The sequence below is a fragment of the Bemisia tabaci genome, chromosome 4, assembly GCF_918797505.1.
Source record: "Bemisia tabaci chromosome 4, PGI_BMITA_v3".
In the NCBI taxonomy this organism is placed as follows: Eukaryota; Metazoa; Arthropoda; class Insecta; order Hemiptera; family Aleyrodidae; genus Bemisia; species Bemisia tabaci.
The window spans coordinates 60,572,608-60,596,499 of record NC_092796.1 but is presented as its reverse complement, the minus strand read 5'-3'; the positions used below and the strand labels follow the sequence as shown (position 1 = coordinate 60,596,499).

General features: G+C 40.7%; 1 protein-coding gene and 1 long non-coding RNA gene across 3 annotated transcripts in view; one reads left to right on the top strand and one right to left on the bottom strand.

Annotated features, from left to right (window-relative positions):
* The window catches only part of LOC109031774 (uncharacterized), a 92,294-nt gene that overhangs the window by 15,703 nt on the left and 52,699 nt on the right, over positions 1–23,892 (top strand). The gene's annotated exons all lie outside the window — the stretch shown is intronic.
* Positions 1–23,892, bottom strand: part of LOC140224548 (uncharacterized) — a 318,986-nt gene that overhangs the window by 282,301 nt on the left and 12,793 nt on the right. The gene's annotated exons all lie outside the window — the stretch shown is intronic.

The following is a 23,892-nucleotide window of genomic DNA, read 5'->3' as shown; positions in this document are numbered from 1 at the left end:
TTCTTCATTTGAAAATGAAGAAATTTTGCCAGCGGGGTATAATTTTTGGAATTCATCGTTCTCTTTTCTTTCGTTGGAGATTCGAGAGCGTCCGAGATCAGTCAGAGGCCTTTTGTATTATAAAGTTGGACAAAAATCCCTCTCCATTCATTCTAGCATCCGTGCCTCAAGATTCCTTTCCTCCAAGACGGCAACGAAGAAATCCAACAATACATAGAAATAAGGATTTTTTCAAGTCTTTCTCTCTGAAGCCTCAGGAAACTGAACTCGAGTTTACCTTAAGGTTGCTCCAACCGTAGTCTCTCCGACGAAGGAACGTACTTACGTGCATTCCAAGGTTGCCTAATTGATTAAAACAATTGATTTATTTTACTAAAATGCACTTTGCGAGTTTTGATCAAAATTCGTCTGATTTTTGCATGAAATCCGAGGAATAATCTGTGAAATTTTCAGTCAGAAATGCCCGAAATTACCCTTGTTTATATGCAACTTGCGAGGAGAAATTTGGCAGTATTGAAACGAAGTTACGTTCTTTCGAAGGGGAACGACGAAGCCCTTGTGTTGTCATCACTGGATGAGCGGCATTGGTGATTCGTGCAAGTTGGCAACACTGCATTTCTTTCATTTACACACACACACACACACACACAACACAACGCATACGTGAGGCAATTGGACGTATTTATCCTAAAAGGAACTACGTGCATAGGGTGTACATGCGACATAGTTCCTTTTAGCCGAAATACATTCAATTGATTCCCGGTGATCGATATTTATCGTGGCTTTAAATGGAGGGAAAATAGTGTTACTCGGCCAGTGTTATTCATAACTCTCTTCAAAAATAAATATTTTATTGGAGGAAATTTGGCTTCTCTCGAACGTTCATACGGCGTTTTTTCTTAGCACGGCGGTACTACCCAGCGAGTATCGTCCTTACTGACCAATTGCCTTTGATTTTCTACCCGCGCATATGGTTACTACCCAATGGACTTTGCAGGACTTCCTTCTTAATTGTGGGATCAAACAATTTAGCCAAGTTTTTTCACATTTTCTTTTGCCAGCTGCTCCTTTTAAAATAGGTAACTCAACGTACTTACATCTCATACCGACTTAAGTCAATACCCACTATTTTATACGTAGGGGCAATATACGTATTGTTATGACCCATCGATCGAATTCGAGGAATGTTAAACGGCTAGGTCGGTGGTTTTTGGTGATTAATCCTAAAGGCTCGGCCACATGAACAACTGTTCGCGGAACTTTCAGCTGCTCATCGTTTATCGCCCCTTTTATGTGCACAGACGGGATAAGTCACAGCTTACAATTAGCCATAACTTATTCCGCGAAAGTTCGGGAATTGCGCGTGTGGACGAGTCCTAATAGACTCTTAAAACTAATTTACACTAGACAATACTGATTACACTGAACAACTAGGTGCACAAATGCAATTTTTGCTGTGTCACGAAATGAGTGTCTACAGTTTTACAGTTGTATGAAGCCTCATGGCAAGAGGAGAGTTAAATCTTAATTTTTAAAGCTCAAAATTGAATTTTCGTGGTGAACTTTTCACAGAATATAATGTAAGTGTACCTTAAGTTGTTATTTCATTAATACACAATTTTTAAGAACTGTACATATCCAAACCCCCATTTTATCAGCATCTCCTCGAGTCTCGAATTTCTTAGCCGAATAAGCACCTATACTACCATCCTAAGGAAGAAAGCAGTGCAAGATTTCAGACGTTGCAAAGTTTCCTTCGACAAAAACCGAAGTTACCGGAAAAATTGTGGATGTTATCTCCCAAAATTTTCGGACTATTTTGTACGCAATTTAATCTAAAATATCTGAAAATTTAAAAGAAAAATGTGCATAAATATCGTCAAAAATACATGTTTTATCAAGGGAAATCTGGCAGTTCTGGAATGTTTATACGGCGTTCTTCGTTAGCACAGCAGTATACTGCCGTGCTAAGGAAAAACCACGTATGAACATTCGAGAGTTGCGAAATTTCCCTCGATAAAACATGTACTTTTGACGAAATTTATACATATTTTTCCGAGAAACTTTCAGATGTTTTGGAATAAATTGCGTAAACAAATTGTGTGAAAATTTTGGAAACAAATATTCACCATTTTCTCAGTAGGTAAATTCGGTTTTTATTGGAGGAAATTTGGCAACGCCTGAAGGTTCACACGGCGTTTTTCCTTAGCATGACAGTATAGTCGTTTGGTGGAGCAGTTTTAAGCGAGTGAATCAAAGTCGAACTGTTGGCGAATCAACGGTTTGGCCGATCATGGTTTGGCGAAGGTGAGCGTTGACCTGGAGAAATTCCTGAGCGCGGGCGGAGGGAAGATACAAGTGCGAAGTCTTCTCGGCGATACATTGTCTCTGCGTTCACGTTGTCGCTTCTCCGAAGAGATCGTGACGTGCGCCGAGCCCGGCCGCGGCCGCGCTGAATAGGAAAAGAGAGAAAAGAATTTCGTAGAAGAGAAACCGACTTGCACGGATGGGTGAATTGGGTGATGGGCGTAGTTTTCGGCCCCTCCGCCCCGCCGCCCCTTTTGGGCGCTGCATGCCGCCCTGGCGCCTGGCGCAGTGCCGCACCGCGGTGTAACGTCGTCGTCGGCGTCGCACAATAGGACTGAGTTAAGCAAAAAGGAACCAACCCACATTTTGGGAAAAATTGAGTTCAACCACTGCTCTACTATCTATCGCCGAAAATTCAAAGTTTTTGTTGGAGCAAATTTTGCAGAAATTGAACTTGAAGTTTATCTTTTACATTGAGTCTTATGCAGGAGCTAAACTTTAAACCTCTTTTTCTCGGTTCGATCCCGATGTGGCTTGGTTCCTTCCTGTTTAACTCCGTCCAATAGATCCAGTAAATGGGGGAGGTCGGGCAGAATTTGAAAAGTTTCAAAGCTCATAACTTTGTGCATTCAAGGCCTGGAGGTTTTAAAAGTGGTTCCATTAGTTTCCTAGTGACACTCTCTTCTAGGAACACCCCTTAAAGTTTAAAATGTGACAAAATCAACGTAAACATTTGCAGTTTAAGTAAAAATTTCATGTGCGACCTCTCTGATTGGCTCGATCCACTGTGCGTCGGCTCAGAGTCACTTGGACCTAGGTATAGGTCAGTGCCCTTATTATTGGGGAGCATGGTCTCGTTGCTATTAGGAGCGTTGACCTTGTTTGTTTTCACAGTAACCCGCGTTTACTCACTGGATAACTTTTTGCCTCTGCGCTCTGCACAATCCTTCCCTGCCCAGAAAAACCGCCATGTGAGCCTCAAGACGCGGCCATATTGTCTCGATCAAAAGCTGATTTCTTCGAATAATTCAGCATATTTTTCTTCAACTTTTTAGACAGTTCTCTCAACGATTCAATTCAAAATATCTGAAGATTTCGAGGGAAAAAATGCATAATTTTCCTCAAAACTAAAATATTCTATCGGAGGGAATTTGGCAACTTTTAATCGCTCACACGGCGTTTTTCCTCCGCATTGCAGAATTGAAAAGCTGTTATCTCCTCTCTCTCGTTCTTTTGAGAGTTTACTGATCTTGATTAACCAAATTATCGTTTAGTACTCATGTGTTTGCGTGTATTTTCCTAAGAAAACACATTGTTTTTCATGTCCCTGTTATCTCCTCTGATGTCCTAAAGCGAAAGCTATCTCGGTGCTATGTTCATTTTAATGAAAGATTTTTTAGAGTTGCTTTTGGCTCTGCAAGTTAAAATTCTTTGAGTATTTTAGAAGGTTATGAATTTCACTCAGAAACATGACAAATACCGTCGATATGAAAACTGAGGATATCCTCGAGTTTTTTCCCCCCAAATATCGTACAAGTGTTTGAAAGAATCGTCAAATCATTTGACTCTCATCAGGGGCACATTCCACTCTTAAATTAAACGTATTCAAAGGAATTAATGATATCACTGTGTGGTACTTATGTCTCCATTTTCACTTTATTTGTTGCATCCTAGTTAATATGAACAGTGTGCAATTGTGCCAAAATGTGTAGCATTGGTTCAGTTTTCCATATTTTTGTCTTTCCTCCTTATCTAATTCCGCAACACCTATTAAAAAGTGTAAAATTTCCCATACGAAGGAAGGTGACTCCATTACGTACAAGACTGCAGGACTAACTTAAATATCTCAATTTTTTAAGGGATGTAACTGTGCAATTTCTGTCCAAAATTCTTCCCATCTTTGCACGTAATCACACACAAAAATCAGTGCAGCTTTCAGTGAGAAATGTCCAAAAGGTTTTGGGAACCATACAATTTGGAAGGGAAAATTTCACATCGATGAAGTGAAGTTACGTTCCTTAGTTTGGGAAACAATTATATTTGTGATCTGTCAATTTTGTTGAAACTCGTCAAATAGCATTTAAAGTCAATTGAGAACTCGCACGTAAAAATGGCTTCACCTGAGAGTGCCTGATGAGCTGAGTTCGCTTTATTATGTTAAATTTCTTTCTGTAAGTAATGGAAAATTGTCTGTAAATAAATTGAAAAGTGAGAAAATGTATCTACTTTAGACGTCGTCAGGCGGCACTGCTCATTCAAATACATGTATTTGAGCAGATTAGGTCATTTTGTTATGTATTTCCTTCAATTCTTAACTGTTCAACTTGGGAACCAAGTACATCCCCGCTCTTGCTTCACTCAATAGTTTTCCCCGAACTTTAGTAGTCATGCTGTGCCTGAAACATGTTTTCCGTTATTGTAATCCGCGGGCCTAGACAAACAGACCCTTCAGCATTTTATTAATGTTAGCATCTTGACTTGAAATCTTTTTACACGCAACAATACTCGTTTGACGTTTTTATTGATCATTGAACTAATTTTCAGTTTTAGGACGCAGGGTGGCAAAACTTCGTGAAATTTATAAGCATGAAATTTCTCCTACCCATATGAAATGTAAGAAATTTACAATTAAAAATTGAGTGCCGTAAGGAATGTACAATTCATAATTAGGTGCCCTAAGAATTTTATAATTAAGAATTAGGTGCCGAAGATCAAGGTTTCTTGCATCTTGGGATTTGCGATTTGAAATTTGCGTTCCAAAATGCCTTAAATTCCGTAAGTTTCACAGGCCCGTAAAATTTGTAGAAACATATCATGGAAATTTCCAGTGTGTCATATATTTGTTAAGTTTCATGCAAGTGATCTTGGATTAATGCTTCACTCTCACATTGCTCAACCACTGATGTAAAGGGAATCTAGCTTACTGCTAAAATGCCACTAGAGATCTTTTACTTTCCTCCGTCTGCGAATTTGACGATGATCCCGTGTACCTAAGCCAGCCTGGAGGATTTCCAAAATGGACAGAAGTCGCGATGGGCGTGAAGTGTTGCCGCCGTTGGAGTCGGCAAAGGAACCGCGAGGTGACTCAGAGGACAAAATTGGTTTTCACAGTGATCTGCAGATCTTTTCTATACTCTGAGATCATCGTGAAAGCTGATTTTGTTAAGTAGTTGCCAGGAAATCGTCGCTCTCTCATCTTGGACCCCTGCTCTGCCGCCGGCCGCGGCCACCTCCAGTCCTCCACCTCCGGAAATACGATTCCGTGGGCCACCCGTTCTCCGCTGCGCCGCGGCGGCCACCTTTGCTCCTCTTCCCAAGAAGCCTGCACCCTCCACCGATCTCGCTGCTTCCGCAAATCTCCGCCCAGGTCTCCCGCACTCAGCAGCGTGGGATTCCCGCCCAAGCCACTTGCCAATGTCTTACGCCATTTCCGCGAATTCACCGTCGTTGTCGTCGGCAGCAATGCTGTTTTGAAACCCTGTAACTGAGAGTTGAGACATGAAGAATCCCACTGTGATTGGCTCCCTAAGGTGTCTACTGGTCCCAGGGTTGCCAGTCAGGGAAGACAGGGAAACCTGGGAAATGTCAGGGAATTTTAAAAAGTCGGGGAAAACCTGAAATTGTTAGGGAAAACTTTTCCTGTCACCTTTATTTCATTTCCAGAATGAGTTTGGCGTTTCAAACAATAAATTTTGCCTGAAAATTATTTCAAATCATGTCTTCTTAAGCATCTTGCATATTTCCAATTGTCAGGGAATTTCTTCAAAATGTGTCAGGAAATTTCATTCTCTAGATTTGATGGCAACCCTGTGATCTGAAAAATCCGATAAGTCCGGAAATAGGACTGCAAAGAATCCCTCGCTGATCAGCAGATCAGCTCCTCAGGGTGCGTCTATTGGTTTAAAATTTGTACTGAAAAGAATCCCTTTCTAATTCCCTTCTGGCCCCCAGGGTTTCTACTACTTAGTCCGGTAACAGTACTGATTTTTCGCCGAAAAAACTAGGAAAAAAATGGAAAATCTGCAAGAAGGTCCGGATTTTTTCGCTTCATGCCTCGTATGTTTATGAAAGCTGTCCTTGTGCATTGATTATTTACCCAGTATTTGCCAGCTTGACCACGATTATGCAGCAAATGTAATTTCAGATCATCAGCAAGCTTTGAAAGTCGTAGCTACGTTATTAAAGTCGCGATCCGCTCGAGATTGCTAATTTTGTCACACTCTCGTAAAAAGTACTGAATTTTTCTGTCAAAAGGGTCCTGAATTTTATGGGAAAGTGCTCTTAAATAACCGATTTTTTTTACCACCTAGTTTAACTAGACCTTGTCTCTAAAAATAAGAGTGGAAAACATTCACATCCCTCCTCGAAAATAAATATCTCACGGGAGGAATTTGACAACATTCAAATGTTGATGCTGAGTTTTTCCGCAGCACGGCAATATGCCACCGACATAGAAACTTGGAGGTGTCGGGATCCCTCCTGAGAAACCGGCAGCGGTTATGTTTCCTCGAAGCAAAGGAATTCGAGCTTCTAGCCTTACTGGAGTAGCTTACTCCGCATTGGTCCGACGAAGGAACGTATCTCTATTTCAAGATTCAATCATTGACTTGAATAGCTCATTTCTTACCAGTATATGTTGTCATAGTCAGGAAACCGTAAAATTTTAGGGAAAAATTATTGTCAAATCACCTTTATTGCCTCTCTCAAATGGACTACATTTCGTAACATCAGGAACTAGTATTTTTGACTCATTTAAGGAACAGCGTATACGCAATTTCTTCCCCTATGCAAGTAGGTGCTTTAACAGATGCGTCATAAATGTAGTTCTTGACTGCAACACGTTGATAATATCTGTGCAACGTTTTGAACAACAATATTGTTGAGTTTCCGAATTTGAAAGTAGCGTTTTATATACTTTGTTACGACCCCGCGTAGGCGAAAGTGACATGGAAATGTCAGGGAATTAACTTTTCCAAATCGGTGGCAACCCTGTCTGAAGTGTGAAATATGCGTAGGAAATTTTCCGGATTTTTCCCCTGGATCAGAAGAACGGTAGATAATTGACGCTTAACAGTTTCCCAAAGGTAATGCAAATTGCCAGCGAAAATTATGCAGTATCAAAATGTAATTACGAATTTTCGTTTAGAAATCATTCGTGAAATGCACCTGCCAATCGTGGCTCTCAAAAAATTTTACGCTCATGAATCACAAATTTTTCCGGCCCCAAAAACTTTTAAGTCCATAATATCACTAAGTTTGTGGAAATAGCACCAAAAATTCCAAGTGAAGTTGAAACTGCGGTTGCGCGAGTTTTTCAACCACGATTTTTTGGAAGTATTTCAGAGTAGATCATGTTAACTAGTCATGCGAGATTTGGCATCCTTGGATTCGTTTGCAACACAAGCCTCCCTTGTCAGGCGCATTTCTTCATCGCAGTATCAACCGTTTCCTTTTTTTCTGTCTCGCCCTAGTTACTCTCATCATACCCTCCTCACATTGAATAGCTCATAAGCTTTTCAGATGTGCAATCAGGAGAAGTTCATCCGCGTGATTTACCCCGCTTAAAACTTAGTTGACGTAAGTTTTACCCGAAAGTAAAAAAATCCGTACGAATGCCTAGTCTTTACGTTAATTATTAATGGATATACCATCTCGCTCTCTTCCAAGAAAAACTGAGGTGCTATTTCTTTCCCTCGATCACCTAGAAATCGTAATGCCTAATAAATTAAAGACCTAAGTCCAGTTCAATCTTAAGGATGGTCCTCCATTTTATAATTAGAGTTTCTTGTTTGTGAGTCATGCAAAAAAGAAAAGTCTTTCGTCAACTCATTGCTCATATTTGCTTTATTTCATGCCTATTTGAAGTAATGGTGTATCATATTGTCATAGTTTTAGAAATTATCATTGTGTGCGGAATTTTTAAATCCACCATCCTCAAATCCTTCAGAAAGCTCTTCTGTTAAATTAGTAGATAAGAAAAGTAGTAAGTCAAGATCAGTTTGTTGAATGTTTACATTGACTCAGCATAGAATCTTGTATAATCGAGTGTTAATAGAGGTTTTCAATTTCGTTGTATAACAACAAAATCTTTGTGCTTAAAGTACTGTCGGGACCTCGAATTTTCCGTCGAGATCGCATTTCGCGTAGCAGTGCGTACCAGAGATTAATGAAATTCATATTTTTGAAAATGTATAACTTTGCATATCACTGAATTTAATGCACCTTTATTGAAAACGGTCAGTGATGATTAACTTAATATTAATCAGGATGTGAAGTTTGCTCGTTTTTCCTCGAAACGAGTACAAGTTTATATCACTGGAGAATTTGCACGAAAAAATTGTACTCCTTCACCTGAGAGTGATCAATGAGCTGAGTTCGCAGTATTTCTCATACTTTTTTCTGTAAAGGGAAATTGTAGAAAAATATTTTTTTTAAGTGAGAAAATACACCTCCTTGTGACATCATCCTGCGGTATTTTCCTTTGAAACTCAAGTACTTTGGCAGATTCGGTTTTTTTGTCGTATCTCCTCCAAATTGTTTAATCGGGTGTATTTATATCCAACTGAACTATGTGCAGGTGAGAAATATGAGATGTGCTCTAGAAAGCTGCATAAGAAACAACGTAAAAGTGGGCGTGATTCCTTTTGAAGAATTGGAAAAGCGGGATTTTAAATTCAGCAAACAGAACTATGTGCCAACCGAATGCGGGGTATTTTGAGCCGCGGGCATGGCACGAGAGCGTTGTGGACAGGGCTCATGGATTTTAGAGTGCACTACGAAGAGCCACATCCATTTCCGTTGACGTCACCGGCGCTTTATTATTCTCTTACACTCTTATTACGGCCAGAGAACTAACGAGGACACCCCACATTTCTCACCTGCAAATAAATTTGTTTGATAGAAATACATCCAATTCAGAAACAAGGGATGTTTTCGTGCTCAATTCGCTCAGTAGTTCCATCTTAAACCATGAATTTCACCGAATTTCAAACACCTGCAAATTCTCCATTACTGGACTGTCAAGTTCTCCAAACAAACATTTCTGTATTCTATCCAAGATAATTTTAAGCAACACTTTGTGAATATAGTGAGGAAATTTGTTTCTTAGAAGTAAGCTACTTCGATTATATTTAACAGAAAAGAACCAACTCGATTACAGTGAAATGTATAAATCGCTGTAAAAGTTAATGTAAACATCGCTCATCTTTATTCAAAAACATGTCTAGGACAGCAAACAGCTGTCGTTTTTCTACCCAAAAATAGTTAATTTTGAAGGAAAATTGTCTAGTGCATTTTATTACGGTACCTGTGTTTAGTGTGTTTTGGAGGAAAAAAGGAGTTTCCCAATTTTGAATACCTTCATCGCGCTGATTCCCTCTAAAGTTGTTCAAAATTTCTAACATTGATCAGTTGCACTGGTCTCAGAATTGTGTTTAAATGCTCAATCCTTGTAGATTAGCAAAAATCAAGATCCATCCAAACAGCAACTTTCTACGTTCAATATTAACCGAGTTATCGCGCTTTGAAAAATTCGGTTTATGACGTCATCCACCGCGGTAGTGACACCTTTGGTTTCTGCCACCTCATTTTCATCTAAGTTACACGTTGAGTAACCAGTGCTAATGTGTTCCTCACTGAAGGCCTAAATACACACGGCGATTATATCGAAATCCAGGCTCTCCATTGGCTTTCGTCTTTCAATCGGGGCGATTAATCGCCGTGTGTATTTAGGCTTTGATTGACGCGAGGAAGGTAGAAGAAACCAAGGTTGTCAGTATCACGGTGGATGACGTCATGAACCGACTTTTTCAAAAGTGCGATATCTCTGTTAATTTTGAACGTAAAAAGTAGAAGTTTGAAGGGATCCTAATATTTTTGCTAATCTACTATATTCAAGCATCAAAAGACGATTCTGGGACCAGTGCAACTAAGCATTAGCCCAAGAAAATCGTTCAGGGACTCGTTCTCACGCCTTTGGTTGAACGGTATCGAGTCACCCGAGGAGGCACCATCAAAGTTGCTACTTTATAACAGGGTGTCTACAAGTCCGGAAATAGTATTGATTTTTTAAGGGCGGTCCGGAAGTTATGAAAAAGTACGGAAATTCCGGAAAAAGGTCCGGATTTTTTTTTAATTTTATGTCTTTTTTGTCGCAATTTCAAATTTTTGAAATTTTTCGAATTTCGTCAAATGGAGGGACTGAAAGAGTACGGAATTTTTCTGTTGGAGGAGGTTCTGAAAAAGTACTGTATAAATACTTATTTTTGATGAGCCTGTTTTAGTAGGCACCCTGCATTTATAAAAAGCTGAAACGTGGACGTGCTTTAGGTGGAAATAAAATGAAACATGCAAAATTGGGCGCCGAGCCGAGGAGAAGCAGTAGGACGGAGAGATCTCCATCTGCAATTGGGAACATGCCAGAAAACCACATTTCAGAGTTTCACCATTTCCACCATTCTGCGCTACTCCTCGACGAGGAGGTCAGCGACCTCTCGTCGCGCTGCGCTGCGCTACTCTCAGCCGGAGCCGCATGTCGAATTTTTCGCTTGCATCCATGCATCCATTCCAGGTCGATGGTGGCAACAAGGAAACATCAGGGTGTCTAGTCAACGGAAAATCCAGGAAATGTCGGGGAATTTTATTTTGCCAGCGGTTTTCGTGTCCGAAAAATGTCAGGGAATCCGCAAAAATTTGACATGTCAGAGAATTTTATTTTGCAAGCGGTTTTCGTCGCAGAGATATCGCAAGGAAATCGAAAAACGCGGATTTTTCGGAAATGTCTCGTGGAGATTTCCACCGACATTTTTACCAAAATTTCTGCGGATTTCTTCTAAATTTTAAAAATGAGCCAAGATGTTTCGCATTAGTTTAGGCACTAAATATTTTGCTCTATTTATTACATTACTAGGGGGTCCGGTTCGCCCCCTGGCCGCTATGCGGCCAGCGAAATCGTCGAAATCTCAAAGACGAAAAATTGAAATTGCCCAAGTTGGACTGTGAACTCCCCTTTCTCATCCCAGCCCATGGCCCGTTTTACTCCCCTTCCTCACCCCGTCCATTGAGCGTCTTGAAAACGTTTTACGAGTATTAGGGTAGAGAGGATGTTCCTAAAACATGAAAAAATTCTTACTTACATCTAACCAGTCCAACCGTGTCAAAAAGTTAGGAATATTTCCCTTTTTTGTCAGGGAATTATTTTTTCCGTCCGTCAGGGAATTTTACATTTACTCCGGTTTATTGACCGTTTTTCCCCCTGAAAAATCAGGGAAACGTCAGATTTTTTTGATTTTTTTCTTTCTTTTCCTCTTTTTTTTCTGAAAATTGCTGTACACCCTAAACCTTACGATCTTGCAAATCTGCCACTTTTTTTTCCTGAACACATGGTGTATAGCATCTGGAAAACTGAGAAAAATGGAGCTTTATCGGAAAATATAACCGCACCATAACTGACCCAAGAAAATCAATTAATTGGTGCTAGAAGTTGAAAACATTTCCTCCCTTCGCATCAAGATCCAATTTATTTTAAACTCGGTGGTTCTCGTTGACTCGGCTTTGAAGAATCAGGCTGGAGATGGAAAGTTAATTATTTCGAAGAAAAGTCTTGTCTTGCTGAGGATTTCTTGAGGTAAATGAGAGGAAATCCCTAGTAAATTTTCCGTGGAAATAATTAAGGAAATCTCCAGGCAGGATGAGAAAACGAAAAAATTCTCAACATCATGATTGTAAGAGGCCTGATAATTCATGTTTACAATATTTTCCTTCGATTTTCCTCCGTTCCTCCAACTATGAACTTTCCCAAAAAAATTCGTGCAATACCCTCTTTAAAAAAAATACTAACGGTAATTCTCAAACAACGAAATCGAAATCCGTAGTTTGATAGTTTCACCAATGAGTCAAAGACGTGATTTTCGTTAAGCGGGGATTTGTGGCGCGTTTATGGCAAATGTCTGTTCGCAGCCCGATCTAATTAGGCAGGTTGGTACGATAAGAGAAAGCGGTGCCAAGGGACAACGCTGTATAAGCATTCACTCATTTAGATGTTGCCAATTTTGTCGCGATTAAATCTTTATCCCTGCAAACATTTTTGAGTATATTTGTTTGAGGTGTTCAGGAAAATACGGTTCAATCTCATTAAAATTCTGTAAAAAATCAGGAGAGAAAAACTTGCCGAGGTTGCCAAGGCAATGGCGTCTTTTTTAATGAAATTTGACAACGTCTTAAAGTTGATACGGCGTCTTCCTGAGGACGGCGGAAACTTGATCGGGGCGAACATCCCCCTCGCACGTCATCGGAGCGCAGTCTCTGCGGACCACCGTCATAGTTGACAGGTTTTCCCGAAAATTAGTACAATCCCAATATGATTCGATACAAAATACGCACAATTTGGCAATCATTATCAACGTTGCAGTATCGGGAACCTCCTTTTTATCCTTTGATTCTTGCCTGACGTGGCCTGACGGCAACGGTGGGTAGCTCGTTCGGCGGCCGCGAAAAACGTCACAATGACGTCCGTGCCGTCTTGGATTGCCCATTAGCCGCCGGGGCGTTGTCCTAGTTGCCATTTTTGGCCATCTCTCGGCCCGCTCCAACATTTGCGTAACGCGCTCTACAACGAGGACACATCTAGTTCGACGAACCGCGGCGAAATGTTCGGTCGTCTGGACCAGGCACTACGCCTGTGTTTGCCTTCCGTCGATCGTAAGTCAGGGTGTCTGCTAGTCCGGAATTCCCCGAAAGTTCGGGAATATTAGGATTTTTTAAGAGCAGTCCGAAAGTACTGACAAAATGCGGAAATTCCGCAAGAAAGCCCCTTCATACGGTCATATCACGCGTGTTTTTATTAAAGCCTGGTAAATATGCAATATGCAATTCCCTGCGGGTTGATTCCTATAGACTGGTATTTGCCTGCTATATCGCGATCGTCCAGTCAGTTAATTTTCAAACCATCATTGAAATTTATTGCCTAAGTCATTTTTGTCGAGATTCGAGCGAGAATTTCAAATTTTCGAACGGTTTCGAATTTCGTCAATTGGAGGCACTGAAAAAGTACTAAATTTTTCTGTTGAGTAGGTACTGAATTTCTCGTTAACATGCTGTATAAGCACTGATTTTCGGCCAGCCTGTTTTAGCCGACACCTTGTCAGTAAAAAACGTCGAGATGAAAGTGAGAATTTCAAACTTTCGAAAGGTTTGGAGGTATTGAAAAAGTACTGGATTTACCCGTTGAGTAGGTACTGAATTTCTTGGTAATATACCGTATAAGTACTGATTTTTGGCCAGCTTGTTTTAGTACACACCCTATACGTTAAAAACGTTCACAATCAGGGCGAAGCTAAAACGGTAAGGGTAAAATAGGCACACGCTGGTTGGTTGTATGATCAGCTCAAAGTGGCGTTATCTATCTCACCATGATCATGGTCCAGTTAGACCTGAAACGTGTCTACAGTTGCTTTCTGAATGGACGTAACTAGTGATTCGCCAAACAGCAGATCATCATGAGGGAAATAATACTCTATGTGAGCTTTTCCCCTGTACCGCCGTGATAGCAAAAAGAGCCGCAAGTGTAATACGGAAGTTTTAAGAAAATGAGCTCAAAAACGTCGGAGCGAAAAATTTTATTGAAAGAAGCCACGATTCTTTGTAAAATTGTTACCAATTATGCGAAAAGTCTCTTAGATATCGTTTGGATGATTAAAACTCGACCTATTTTATTTCAAGTACATAAAAAAGGTATTATTTACTTTCATGTTAGGTTCGTGTTATTAAAGACAGCCGTAAGTGCTACCTCCAGCGTACTTTCGTGGTTGCGTGTTGGACACACAACAAACGCATTTTTAGGTTAGAAATTGGCAGAATAGGGCGGTATTTTACTTGAAAGCACTTTTTTCATTGGCTTTCAGGAGGATTGGATTAATGTCACTTACTGCTGTTTTGTCTGGAACTATGCCATTTTTGTGCACTTACGGTTTCCTCATGTCTCGTTTTCATGAAAATGGGATGAATTTTGCTGTTTTAGCTATCTCAGTGAATTCGTTTGAAAGAGATTAGACGAATTATAAAGGAAACTCGATTTAAAAAATTTAACAGTTACGGCTCTCTTCGCTATCACTGTAGTATAGTGAGAAAAGTGACGTCATCTTGGGCTGATCTTACAATTAATCAACCAACTAGCGAGTACTTGACGGGTGCGTCGCGTTGTACCGCTTTGCTCTTTGCAAGGGTAAAATAAAAAAACCACCGAACAGTCAGGGGTGAATGGAGATGTTGCACGTGTGAGGAATTTGCGATTGGACCATTGATTCTTTTGTGAAAGTTCGCGAGAAACACGATGGTCCCACTGGTTTTCTCTGAAATCAACTCCCAAGCTCAAAAAAGCTCTCGAGTTGAGGCCAAAATGAAGGGGATATCCCACGCTATCCTGAGAGTCCACTTCTACATCAAGACAAACTCTCCATGCAAAGATAGGGACCAAATACATGGACAGGGCTGCCACTTTATTTGGGGACTCTAAAACTGAAAACACGGCAACCCTGCTAATGTATTTGCTCCCTATCTTTGCATAGGGAGTTTGTCTTGATGTAGAGGTGGACTCTCAGGATGGCGTGGGATATCCCCTTCATTTTGGACTCAACTTGAGAGCTTTTTTTGAGCTTGGAAGTTAATTTCAGAGAAAACCAGTGGCACCATCGTGTTTTTCGCAAAATTTTACATAAGAATCATTTGTCAAATCGCAAATTCCTCACACATGCAACATCTCAATTGCGCTCACGAGGGTATCTAACGCACGGGAAAAGTATGGATACACTGAAAAAGCAGTAGTGTGAAACGGTCGGCACGGAGGGATTACGGAGGTCATACGGATTTTTCATTCCGACGTACAAAAAATGAAAATTTCTGCGATAAATTTTAAAAAAGATCCTTGGAGGTATGTAATCTTTACGCATAGTCGATTTTATCACGTTCTCGCAAATCTTAGCTGGATTTTGTGTAATGCACACTGGAAAAAAAGTAGCTTGGATCAAGCATGATAATTCTTAAATTTGCCGCCAAGAATTTTCTTCATCTTGCTTTAAGTTGACTTTTCCTTGATTCAAGAAAAATAATGCTTGGGTTAAGCAAAAAAGTAGCGTATATCAACCAGCAAAATTCTTGATTTAAGAAGAAATACTTCTTGGCGGCAAATTTAAGATTTTTTTTTTTTTCAGTGTAGTTCATCCTCTAAATTTTCCACTATTTAAATCCTAACTTCTATTATAAACTTTGTTAAAATCTGTGTCTACGGGTGTGAAAAACCGAGAATTATCCGGGCTCCAGGAATTTCATTAAGTCGGGGAAAAGTCGGGAATTTTACTACGAAAGCTGGTGATTCAGTATCTTAAAATCTAAAAAAAAAAAAAAAATGAGCGCCGTCCGAACAATCTTACGAATCTCGAATCTCGTATTGAATCTCACAATCAGTCTAGGTCGGGGCTCAATGCTCTAAATTTTATTTTAAATATCAGGAATCTAAAATGTTCAAATACGAAAATAAAATCAGCAGCACATGACAACATCTGAATAAATGTAGGAGTGACATCGAAATTGCCGTAGGTTTTTGTTTTCGGGACTCTCCCGAGTTTCATTTGAACATTGTTCCTTTTAGCATAAATACGTCCATTTAATTCCTCTGAAAGAGTGATGAGAGGACTCACCTCGCATTCTGTAAAAAGCATCGTGTCATCGATGTCATCATCGGAATTCTGGGACTATCATATTGAACGAGCTCATCAAAGCCCTCGTTCTGAATTTGAAGGAACAAGCCAATACTGCCGACCTAAAGGAAAAACACTCTATGTACATTCGAAATTGCCAAAATTTCTCCTATTAAATGTTTCTTTCTAAATAAAAATCATGAATATTTCTCCTTGTCATTTGTAAATACTTTCAATCGAACGGTAAATCAATTTGTCTGAAAAATAGGAGTAAAAGTAATCTCAAGTTTCTCAAAAATGTTTTATTTTGTCCATGGTAATTTGGCAGCATCCAGAGGCGTATACGACGTTCTTTCGTGGCATAGCAGAATACAGTTTCGAATGAGGAGCGAGTCGTAAACAAATCAAGGCGTTGATTGGAGTCCTACGCAGAGTGCCAAACCTTGATAGTTTATACGACAACAGTCACCCGAAAGCCTCGACAGAGTCATTTTCAAGTCGTGTTTTTAAACTTAGATTAGTTTCGGATCGTCCATCTACTGAACCACGCTATTTTTGCCACTAAGATGGTGATCTCTTAGTCTTTCCTGTCAAACTGCATTCTCTTGTGTGTGCGCCTAATAATTCAACTACATTTTGCAATGAAGACTTTTTCCGGATCATTTAAGAAACATAGTATGTGCTGTTAGTTTTACCATGGAGGTAGGCCATCTTACAGATGAACCAGAGAGAGTATATTATATTTTCTCATTGCAGAATGCAGTCCAATTCTTTGTATGGCGTCTTAAGAGCGTTTTTGCTTTATCCGAAGTTTGAAAATCAAAGCAAAGCTGAGTTTTCTGCTGAAGACAGATTACTCAGTTTTAAGATTGAGCATACCACTGCTGGCTGATTATTGATAGACAGAGCTATTAGACAAAGATACCCAAAGAAAAATGGAGCTATCCTATTGGTTGAAATGGGTGGTTGTTTTAGACTAAAGGAAAAAGAATGACCTATTATAACTTTAGGGTCTCCCGTGAGGTGCCGTGTTAAATAGTCTATTCCCCTTATCCATTGGAATCACCCACTTTCACCAATAGATGACTCCATTTTCCCCATAGCTTTCTTCAAAAATAAATATCTTGGGAGGAAATTGACAACATTCGAATGTTCATACGACGTTTTTCCATAGCACGGGCAGTATTGCCGAAAGACTGTAAATTTCAGAGGCAAGGAGAAAAGAGAGAGAGAGGAAAAGTCGATAAGATTTGATGCAATGTATGTTAAACGAGGAACATAATTTTGACAGTTTGCCCGCTAGACGCCGCGCGTACCACCTTTGGTGCGTAATTATCCCCCTTGGAACCATCATGGAGGGAGGGGGGCAAAATTCTTGTTCCGTCGTAGTGGCAACCCTGGTAAAAATTGGCGATAGGAGCTGCGTTTCATATACCATAGGAGTTCTTATAGCCGACTAAAGAAGGCTATATAGAAAATCATATAGCCGGCTGTAGAAAGCGGAGCAAATCATATAGCCGGGCTATACGAAGCTATAAAAAAGTATATAGTCGAGCTATAGTTTCTATCGCCGGGCTTTACACTTTATCACCATTGGCTCTAAAAGGCTGTAAGAAATTGTGTAGAAATTCGTGTGCTTTGGAAATCATTAAGTTTTTTACGGAACTACCTTAATGTTTACAAAACACACTTTATATTTTCCTTTAAAACACATTTTTTTTCATCAATTAAAATGAGAATAATCCATATCCAAACATTTCAGAATCATGAGTTGAAAAACGCTGACTCCGCGAGATTTAATATTAGAGCCTAATACAAAGCGGAGCGGTGACGCACTGGCGCCTACAAACCTAACAGGGATACTTCACGCATTGCGCAATGCGTGAAGTATCACTGTTAGGTTTGTAGCGCCAATGCGCGTTTCGCGCTCTCTGCCCGTCCGCCGCGCCGCAGCATGCCACCGCGTCTGAAGCAACTATTTCACACCAGAGGTATTGCACAGTATCATAAGAAATTGAAGGCGCTCCAACATATAAGAATAATATTAAGAATGACAGGCATCCTTCAAAAGTACGGAGCTTTCCTCGCAAAATATATCAAGATACTACGGCACAAAAAGAGAGCGGTAGTCCAAAAACTCACTAAGTCCTAGTATCCGTATTTAGTAACGTTTAGCATGAACTTTATCGTCTCGCTGTTGCTTAATCGCCATCGGCTATAAAAGGCTATGAGAAATGTAGCCGGCTACAGAAGCTATTGGAAATCTTACAGCCGGCTTTAGGTCTATGGTATTTTGGATCACAGGTTCTACTGTCAATTTTTACCAGGGAATGATTCAAATCCCATGCATGGCTCATCTGATACTGATTTGTCAAAACAACGCCTCATCAAATTTGAAGCTCTCATTCCGAATTTGAAGTACCTGATTTTGATCAATGAACCAGCTACATAGACATAAGCGAGTGTGCCGAGTATGTCACAGGAGAGTTTGCGGAGGAAAGTCGTAAGTCTCCATTTCCAGTTGGGAATTCCTAAATGTTATGACAGAGACCTCAAAGGCGCTCAATTGAGGCCCATTTGGGAGGCCTCTAATTGTATTAACCTAACTGTTTGTTTCTTATCTTTTTCTTTTCTTTCAACTGAATGAACCATCTGTGTATTTCTTCGGAAAATACACTGAAAATAAAACAAGCACTCACTTTGAGCACTGATACATTTCCCTCTTCAGTGGAGATACCCGCGTTTTCAGAGAATCCAAGTTTTTTTCCACTCAATTTTGCAAGCTCATAGCTACGTCGTACGGTCGGTGCGAGTTTATTGCTTTTAGTTCACCGGACACAAAGTTAGCAATCGTATCTAAAATACAGGGCCGTAACTTCTCTGATTTCGTGGCTGAATTTTCTAAATTTTTGCTTACCCACGGCGGGAAACTACTCCAAGTATCTAGCTGAAATTTGGCATAACACCTAGGCGTTTTAGAATTTAATCGACAAATAACGTGACTTATTCCAAGTGATGCCACTACTTTTTTTAAGAGCAAATTATGGAGTCGTGTAAGTGTTTGTGGCGGAACTTTAAAGAATCGAGCCCTCTCGGACCTCCATCCGCAGGAAACGTTTACCATAAACGTTACCAAACATTACCATAAACGTTACCAAACATTACCATAAACGTTACCAAACATTACCATAAACGTTACCAAACATTACCATAAACGTTACCAAACATTACCATAAACGTTACCAAACATACCATAAACGTTACCAAACATTACCATAAACGTTACCCAACGTTAGCAAGCCCTCGCCCCCGAGCAGGTGCACTCTAGGGGAGCCTGCAACACATACTGCGCCTGTGGGCCAAAAAATATCAAATCCACCCCTGGCCCTTTCCTCGTATTTGAAGCTGAGATTCGTTGATTTTCATTCATCCGGATAATTTCTAGGAGTTTTTTCATGATCATTGGCAATTTTACGAAAAACGGAGAATTCGTTGAGTAACATTCTCCGTTGGGACGTTACTACTGCTGTGCGGCCGGGAATACGATGTATGAACATTCGGACGTTGCCAAATTTATACCCCGATGAAATGTACTTTGGAAGACTGTTACGCAAATTTTCCTTGAAATCGTCGGATATAGACCAATTTGCGAGCAAAATTGTGTGAAATATCGATAGAAAAATATGTATATCTTTCCCTATAAATGCGTATTTTATCACAGGAAATGGCAAAGTCTGAAGATTCTAACGCCGTCTTTCCTTAGCATGACAGACTAGATGCATCATCTCAAAGCCCTATCTTTGCACTTACTGCTCTCTTTGGTAAGACAACAACGCACGGACGTATTTCTGCTAAAAGGAAGTATAGACGAGAGGGAAAGATGCGGTGTGCTCTAGAAAGCAGGATAAGTGTAAAAGTGGGCGTGGTGTCCTTTGGGGAAATGGGAAAGCGAGATTTTACATTCTACCAAACGGAACTAACTAAGCGCCAACTGTATGCGGCACTCATGAGCCGTGGGCATGGGAAAAGAGCGTTGTGGATAGGGGTCATGAGTTAATGCCGACCAAGAGCGACAACGGAGACGACTTCGTTGCCGCTGACGTCACTGACGTGTCATATGATTCTCATTCATTCTTACGGCTCTCGACTAACGAGTACATCCCTTCTTTCCCACCTGTCTCTGGTTCCGTTGGGCAGAAATACGTCCAAATTGGACGTATTCATGCCAAAGCGCAAGTGGAAAGATGGGGTGTGGGTGCTCGTGTTGAGCTGGATAAGAAATATTGTAAAAGTGAATATAGTTCCTTTTGAGAAAATGGGAAAGAAGGATTTTCAATTAAATCAAAATTAACTGAGCGCTAATTCGTGAGCCGTGGGCATGTGACAAGAGCCTTGTGGACAGGGCTCATGAGTTAAACACTGACGACCTATGACGACCTAACTCGTCGTTGCCCCTGTTGCGCGTCGTCGAGCCCGGTCCTCACCGCTGACGTCACTGGCGCTTTTAAATTCCCATTCATTCTTACGGCCCTCAACTAACGAGCACGCCCCATCTATTCGCACATAGTTCTATTCAGCATAAATACGTCCCATTGTACCTAGTTCTGGGTTGGAGAACGCAGTCCAAATCTGCTAATCCTTTTGGAACGGTGACGTAAGAGCACGGGGAAAATTTGTCTATCTCGATGGAGGCGACCGGGTGCGATGCCGGATGATGGTTTGAAATTTACAATTTAAGAGGTGGAAAAAGGGAAAAGGGGGCTGCTCGGCCGCCGGGAATCGAAAGTCGTGATATTAAAGCGGTCGGTGTCGCGTCTTGCGTCGTGTCGGAGCATGTAATGACGCCCAGTGGCGCCTCTTCTCGCATTCTGACGCAAATTGGTTTCGTCAATCTCCTCTGCCTAGTGGGCGCGACGGCGACGCGGACGCCGATCGGGACGCGACGGGGGCGGAGGGGGCGACGCGACGTTAGCACACTTGCCAACTTTCCACCTCAACCACTGCATTATTCCACAGTCCCTTTATACGGAGAGTATAGACAACTCCATTTATGTGGAGTACCTGTATAGGGAGAGTACCAACAGATCTGAAACTCCGAAAGTCCATCAGGCCTTCACCGATGCCTCCGCGAATAAAATTAGGGCCCAAAAGGGCAGCCAACCTATGAATTTCAATTATCCAGAGCGGTTTACTGATACTATTGTTACGAACCGTCCTTTATTAAGCACGTGTTTGACTCTGTTTTTTGCATAAATTTACTCAATTTCGCGGAAGAACGCTCATTTCTGTACATTCTTGGCCATCTTGGTTAGAATTGGAATCTGCAGACTGGCAGTGAAATTTTGTGCGTTAGAAGTTGGTTAGAAGGGTGGCTGCTTTTTTGGGCCCTAAGCCCTCCATGAACCGATTTGTCGGTACTCTCCCTATACAGGTACTCTACATTTATGTAGCTCTTAGGATCCAAAGGGGCGACAACGTGAAAAACGAAAATCACCAGAAAAGTGCCTCTGCCACCCTAAGCATTTGGAAGATTTATCAATAGGGCCGACAGCGCATTGCAAGCAAGCGTTTTTAAGGAGTAAGACTTCGAAACTGTGATAAATGCGAAATCAAAGTTTTACACGTAAAAAAATAAACTACCCGAGTTGAATCGCGCATTAAACGTTATCATGATAGTCTCTGCGAGATGAAATTATGACAACTCCAATCCGGCGCTTCGGCTCAGCTGTTGCACGTTGTTTACAGTTCGAACAACACAAGTAGCCTGGTTTGTTTTCTTCTTGTGAGCGGGAAATTCAAATTATTCTTGACTAATGTATAATAAAAAAAACGTTGTTAGGTATCTAAGTTTTGCATTGGCATCCAGTTATTTTCGCTGCGCAAATCGTGTTCCACGTGAAATTTTGGTATTGTAGAATAGCAATTGCGAGTTATGATTGGAAAGGTGACAAGGCATGATGGTGGAATTAAAGATGAAGGGGAATATGTAAAATGAGCAACTTGGTCGAATGCCGCACTTCAGCCATGTTTTCATCTCCGAAATGGCAACGTTTGACGACGAAGGCTAGCCAAACCACCGGCGCACAATAGCCCAGAGCCCATATCGATGACTTAAGTCGCAATAAGCGCATCTCCAGTGCACCGTCTAAAAATATACGGCTGTGTTATTTCTTTTTAAAAAAATTACCGTCATATATCCATCATTTTTTTATGTGATTGCTTTTGAATGAGTGAAGAAAATTCCGAGAAAACTGCCGATAATATACCCTCCAAAAAATAGAACATGAGTAAGGATTTAGGATGCGGAGGTGCGCATTTTCGAGTTGCGTCATCCATATTTTGTCTGAGAAAAGCAGATTAGCTTGCTACCGGAAAGTGAACAATGTAAGGAGCGCAAAGAAATAAAGAGAGAAGCTAAGTAATCCACTCATCCACCCTAGGCGTTGTCCAAATCATAAAAGTTATTACCTCTCTTGGAAGCGTTGTGCCTATAATCCTAAGTTTCGCAAACGGTTTCATTACAATTTTTCTGCTCCTAGAAGCTATATTCATTGAAACGGTCTCGAAAAATTCTGATTACAGTTCGCTTATGAAGCAAAAAAATGCTTGCAAAATGTGGATATACCGCCTGGTGTGACTTACATCCCCTTATATTGACGTATTAATGGTATTATTTTTGTATTTTTATTTATTTTTATATTGTTTGTAGAATTTATGAATGATTGCATTTCACATGGGGCAAAATATGAATTCTTTTGTCGGCACTATAGTCATTTATATGTCTCGTAAACACCTGAATCGTCGGCAGCCAAGCAAGCTTTAAAAGTATCCACATTATTCAAAAGCTTATCAGCCTGGGGAAATTTCTCACCATCCTTTTCCCCCCGCACCATACAAGATATTGAGGACTGGCTCAAAGGACACTGAATCAATTCCTCAGAGGGCGAGACATATTATTGGAATTTTGTAAAACAATAAAAAAATTGATCATCTTTTATCGCCGGAACTTAATACAGCAGTGTAAGATTGTAAAACCGAGACTAATAAACATTGTGGTCAGCTGATTTAAAATGTAAGGGTCAGAAATTAAAAAACTCGACGGTACCTCAATAACTTCAATTTTTTGTTAAACGCGTTTCGAGGCTATCGCAACCTCATCCTCAGTATAGTGCTGATAAATTCCTCGGAACTCCTTGTTTTCTAAGCTTCTCTCCTATGTTGCCCGGTGTCCAAGGCTTTCAGCAAAATGTTCCGCAATCGATGACGCAATGATGTTCGCAATGATGACCGAGGATCTTCAAGGATTTTGCTAAAAGCTCTAGACACCGGGCGACGTAGGAGAGAAGCTTTGAGAACTAGGAGTTCCGAGGCATATATCAGTGCTACTGAGGATGAGGTTGCGATAGCCTCAAAACGCGTTTAGCACAAATTGAAGTTATTGAAGTACAGTTGAGTTCAGAGACAAGAGACCCTCCACTGGCCTCCTAGCGACAGGTGGAAGCTTTTACTTTCGGGGTTTCAACAATTCCTTATGGACAATTATTAGGGAGCAACAGTCATCACGCTAGTTTCGGCTGTTGACTTACCTACATGGTCGATGATGAGCTTCTGATGACGTCATGAGCCAAACAACTTTCCCAAACGTCGGCATTTTCGGCTTGTTTGCAAAACGAAACTGCCAACACGTTGTTGAACATCAACCATGTAGGTAAGTCAACAGTAGAATGCTGAAGTCCCGAAAGTAAAAGGTTCCACCATGGCCAAGATACTAGTGGAGGGTCTCTTGTCTCTGGTTGAGTTCTTTTAATTTTTGACCCTTTATTTTAGAGTTAGATGCAGCAAAAATATACGATTTTTTTGTACCGAGAGTTGCCAGAAGAAGAAAGGCTTTTTA